The sequence below is a fragment of the Myotis davidii genome, unplaced genomic scaffold (genome assembly GCF_000327345.1).
Source record: "Myotis davidii unplaced genomic scaffold, ASM32734v1 scaffold1396, whole genome shotgun sequence".
In the NCBI taxonomy this organism is placed as follows: Eukaryota; Metazoa; Chordata; class Mammalia; order Chiroptera; family Vespertilionidae; genus Myotis; species Myotis davidii.
Window position 1 is genome coordinate 49,389 of NW_006287916.1, and position 5,568 is coordinate 54,956.

The following is a 5,568-nucleotide window of genomic DNA, read 5'->3' on the forward strand; positions in this document are numbered from 1 at the left end:
GGGTATGGGAGGGGGTGACCCTGTAAAGGGTCTGGAGAAGGTGGTTGCAGGGAGGGATCCGTGATAAATAAATAGCTATTATCTGCTACAAGGCGCTGAAGTGCAGGACGCCACTTCACCCTAAAAGTTTGCAATATGCAGAAAAAAAACCCAGAATTTTTTTTCGCCAACGAAAGAGAGTTATGATCTTTAAAGAATCAAAGTGCCCCCCCCCACCCCACCCCCGCGCGCGCGCACACACACACACACACACAAAGAAGAAGAAGAAAAAAAGAAGAAAAACCTTCAAAGTCACTGTCCAGCCTGGAAACAAGAATCTTGTGCTCAGAAACTCTGAGGTTTAGATTTTCTCTTTTCCTTTTTATCTAAGTTCCTGTTTTCATTGGAGTTGGGTTCTGAAAGGAATTAACAGTTTGCCACGCTGAAGCTGCCTTTTGTGATACTGATTTTAAGCTGTTTGTTAAGAAACAAAACACTCAGAAAGAGCCTTTGATTCTTCCCCCTTTCCTGCCCAAGAGAGTCAGAGAAGCCTGCTTTAGGAAGGGAGCCTTGGCTTAACCATCACTTTAAAAATCTGTTAATTTGATTGTTAGCCCAGCTAGAAGATGCGGGCTGTATCTAATAAGATGATAAGAGTTAAGAAAGCTGTCTTTAATTTAAAATTGTGTGGTCAGGAAAGGCGAAGAGATTTGTTAAAGATACACTGAGGCATATTTAAAAAATGTAAAGGTTTATTTGAGCAAAAATCTATTCAAATCAGCCAGTATCTCATCTAGCATATAGAAAAGAGCTCTAAAGACCTACACAAAAATGAATGACTTTCATGGACAGAAAGGATGGGAAAAGGGAAATTACCCTCAGCCCCAAAGTGGATTGGTTATTAAAAACTGGCTTTCCTTTAGGGGGTGACAGGGTCCTATCAGGCAGATTACCTAGTTGTTGATTCCTGATTGACTGTTTAAAATCCTATTTCTGGGAAAGCCAAGGATATATTTAAATCTTAATTTGGTGGCATGGGGTTTAGCACGAGCAACTCCATTTTGGGCCTGTTGTCTTGTTTGCAACAGATTAAAGAATTTGAAGTTATGGAACTTTCAGAGAGTTTTAAAGTTTGCATGCATACCACTTCTCTAAAAGGTGATTAAAATTTTTACTATTAACTTTTTTCTTACTATTAATTTTTTCTCAAAGATTAGTACATGCGTATGATGAAAAAAATGTAAGTAGCGTAAGAAGAATCACAGTGAAAAATTAACCTTCTTCCCACAACTGATCCCCAGGGTACAAGTTTGTCTCTCCAAAGGTAACTTGCAATTTCCTAGAGTGTTATCCTCAGATTAATCTACAGATATGCACATACATATCTCTTTTTCTTTATTGCATGTCTTTTTATATAAATAGGTGCCTACTATATATACTGTAGTGTACTTTGCTTAAAATATGATCTTTACATAGCTATTTTTATTCAGTTCAGGAAGGGAAAATGAATACCCAAGCATGCATGTTAATTGCACACACTTCCATGTTGATGTTTAAACCACAGTTTTTCCATCCAAACTTTGCTGATTTCTGCTGAAGCTGCAGAGGGCACTGTCATCCCTCCAGAAGCATGGCAAAGCCTTGAATAGTGTTTTGCAGTGTTTGAATGCCGTGCCAATTATAGGATTCTGAGCAGCTCCTGGTATTAGTATACATCAATTCAAATCACTCACTTGTGCTCACTTCTTATATATGTATTTTATATAAAATGAATTGCCATATGTGTTTACATTATGTCATCATCCTCAACAGGGATAATTTTTGTGTAATAGGTACAACGTTTAATTTTGAAAGCACAAATCTTAACTTTAATTTTGTAGCCATCTCTGCAATGATCACAGACATACTATCCTTTTCTTTTTAATTATGATTACACAAGATTTGTGTGGCATCATGGAAACTGTACTGACCTAGGTCATCCAACTCCACAATTTCTGAACTATATGCCACACTAGGAAATCATTTATTTCTGTGATTCAGTATTTTCTCATCCACAAAATGAGGAGATTGGATGAGAGTATTTTTAAGGCTCCTTTTAGCTTCAATAAGTTTATGACATCTTCCTAAAAAAACAAACAAGCACACCTGTTAAAATTGAGTGTGGATGAGTGTTAAATAGAATATGAATGAGTGAAGGGGTGGGAAAAGCATTCTAAGTTACAGAGAAAGTCTAAGATAGTTACAGTGCTGCAGGGACTGATGACAGGCCACCCTAACTCATTCTCCTTTTTTCGGGCCAGAAAGCAAGACTACAATACCAGCCTGTCTTGCCGTTAGGCTGCTACTTCTAGGCCTAGATATAAAAACTGCATGGGTGCATTTTTCCTTGGTGATCAGTCTTTCCCCTTGCCTCACTGACTATTGCAAACTGCCTGAAGCCGGTCCATCCTTGCTGCTTGACACAGTCGCTGCAGGAAAGAAACATCTGCACAGCATATGTTTCAAGGGACCTGGCGTATATAAGAACCTAGCAATAGAACATGGCTACAGCACCTGGCTGGAGAACCTGGAGAACCTGGCTGGAGAACCTAGCAAGAGAACATGGACACAGAACTTGGCTGGAGATTGTGGCTAGAGATCCTGTCAAGGCTGCTGATCAACTGAACACTGTCTCTGTGTCATTCCTTCTTTGCCGACTCCGTCCACACCTTTGGGGAACCCCTGGACCTGCTGGGGTTGGACCCCGGCAGCAAACCTTGGCCATTCTCCTCAAGGCTGGGTCCATCTTTACTGAGAAACCAGGGCAATCTGGTAAGATGTCTCGCCACCCAGCTCTCCCAGTCTGCTAGCCTGCACTCCAACTGACCTATATCCCCACCTACTCTTTCCTCCTTTCATGCAGTTACTGAGAATGAGGTCTCTGGTCTAAGGTAGATCCTCCCATTTATGCCCTTGATTCCTTCCTCTCTAGCACCTTGCTCCAGCAATTATTCTCTATTTCAAACCCCCCCCCCCAAAAAAAAAACAAAAACTACAAAACAAGAGACAAATCACCACTACTCTAAAACAACAATCTAAAGTTGTCAAGTGAACATTCCGAAAAACAAAAACTACAAAACAAGAGACAAATAACCCACTACTCTAAAACAACAACAATCTAAAGTTGTCAAGTGAACATTCCGTATCACCCATCAAACTTCATCTTCCCTAAAGTGAGTTAAATATGTTTACTTCTATTTCACAGTTGAGCAAGCTAAGCTTAAAAGATTGAGTTCTTTGCCATTGAATTAGAAGCTGAATGCAGGCCCAATGCTTTTGTGTCACTACTACAGTTGTTTAAAAAGGTTTACTTCACATCTATTTGCATAATTAAACTTTTTCTGACACTCTTCATACTTTACTTTTTCTCTAAAAGGCTATGGCCACATAATAAATATTTTAGGCTTTGTAGCCATTGTAATGTGAAGGCAGCTATAGACAATTTATAAATGAATGGGCGTGGGGGTGTTCTAATACAATGTATATATAGACAATGAAACTTAAATTTAATTTTACATATCATAAAATATTCCTCTTTTGTTTTCTTTTCAATCATTCAAAAATGTAAAAGCCATTGTTGGTTCCTGGGACATACAAAAATGGGTGGTAGACTGGATTTGTTCTGTGGGCCTCAGTTTGCCACCCCCTATTTTAGGAGATCTATTTGTAGTATTGATATGAATTATAATTTATGTCCATCATTTTTGTATTTCTTTTTTCTTTAATAAATATATATTTTATTGATTTCAGAGAGGAAGAGAGAGGGAGAGAGAGATAGAAACGTCAGAGAGAGAGAATCATGAATTGGCTGCCTCCTGCATGCCCCCCACTGAGGACCAAGCCTGCAACCCCGGCATGTGCCCTTGGCTGGAATCGAACACAGGACCCTTTATTCTGCAGGCTGATGCTCTATCTACTGAGTCAAACCAGCTAGGGCAATTTTTGTATTTCTTTATAGACATGGGCAAGGAAGCAGCCAACCCTATACTGTGATGCTCTTTAAATGGTAAAATTTCCAGCTTATTTGACACATCACTAATTTCATGGCTCATAGGTTAAGCAAGAAAGTTCTCTGAAGACCAGTTTTGTTCTCTCTTATGTTTGCTTTCATTTCTTCCCTTTTCTATTTAATGAGAATAAACAAAATGTTCTGGGATAAGAACAAAAGTTTTTATCAAAATTTAACAGCTGTTGAGCCATCTGTTACTGTAAAAGAGTTTGATTAGCACCCTACAGCAATTAAGCCATTTTAGGTTGGAATGTACTAGGAAAAAGAGGAAATAGAAGGCATAGCTAACCAATGATGGGTATTGTTATTGACAACAGCCCACCTCATTTGGAAGAGTATGTAGATAACAAAAGAAGTAGACACTTGACAAATTATCTTCTTTAAAATTTTTATATTCATTTTGGTAAAAATATAAAAGGAAGTCATGTGAAAGGAACGAGCTGGGAAAATCAGTTGTGAATTTGTAAAAATAAAATTTGACGGTCTCAAATTTGTGATTCTCAATTTGTTTCCTGGGGCATGTGTGTTATAAAAGCCCCACAAACATGGTCCCGGATTTGGCTTGTTGAGTTTTGACTACATAGAGAATAGAAATGATTTTAGTGATGTCTGGCAGACTGGACCCACAGCCATGAGTGCAACAAGATGTAGTGAGAAGCGGAGCACAGCTTGCTGCAATGAACATATGAGAGGTGGCGTCTATCACCAAGTTGGTACCAAGGAAAAGCTCGTGTTTACTGGAATGAGTGAGAAATTGGCCAGGTGAGTTTAAGGGATGGAAGTTAAGGCAGTAAAAATTACAACTCAAACAGCAAGATAATGCTGAAGGTCATCCAAGGGTCATCTGTAAAAATATGCATATACAATTGCATTCCTTCTTGCAGCCAAATATTCTAGTGTTTAAGGTGTGCCGTGAACACAATCATGGTTTAAGCATGTGTTTCTCAACATGGCCACTACTGAGACTTTGGGCAGAATAATATTTTGTTGTAAGGACAGCCTCACATGCTTTCAGGATGTTCATCATCTCTGGTTCTACCCACTAAATGAACAGCAGTATCCCCTAGTGTGCCGTGCCAACACAGCTAAGGTTTGGTGAGCCTGTGGGGAGAGGGCGGCGAAGGATGTAGAAAAGACAGACAGAGAGAATAAACTGGGTCAATCTCCTGTGCCTGGCTGAGGCCACAGAGAGAGATCCAGAGGCAAGCTGAGCCTTTATTTTAGAGCCAGAGGTAAACAAGGTGGTGGTCACCATAGTTACAATGTTCTTGTGAGTTTCACTTGTGTTGGCAGCACTTGCTGTAGCTCCCAGAGCCCATTAGCTGCCCAGATAAGCTCTAGGGAGCATCATAAGGTCAAGCCTAATTATGCTAAGAGGGCTGTGCCCTCTAAACTGGGACTTGTTTGTAGCTTTGCCAACAGGTCAGTCCGAGGCTTAACCCTATAGCCGCTCCCTACAGTTGCTATGGAGCTGATCCCACAGAGACCAAGCTTTTATGGCTAATGGGTGGGACCAGATGTGGAGGACAGGGTGGGAGCAT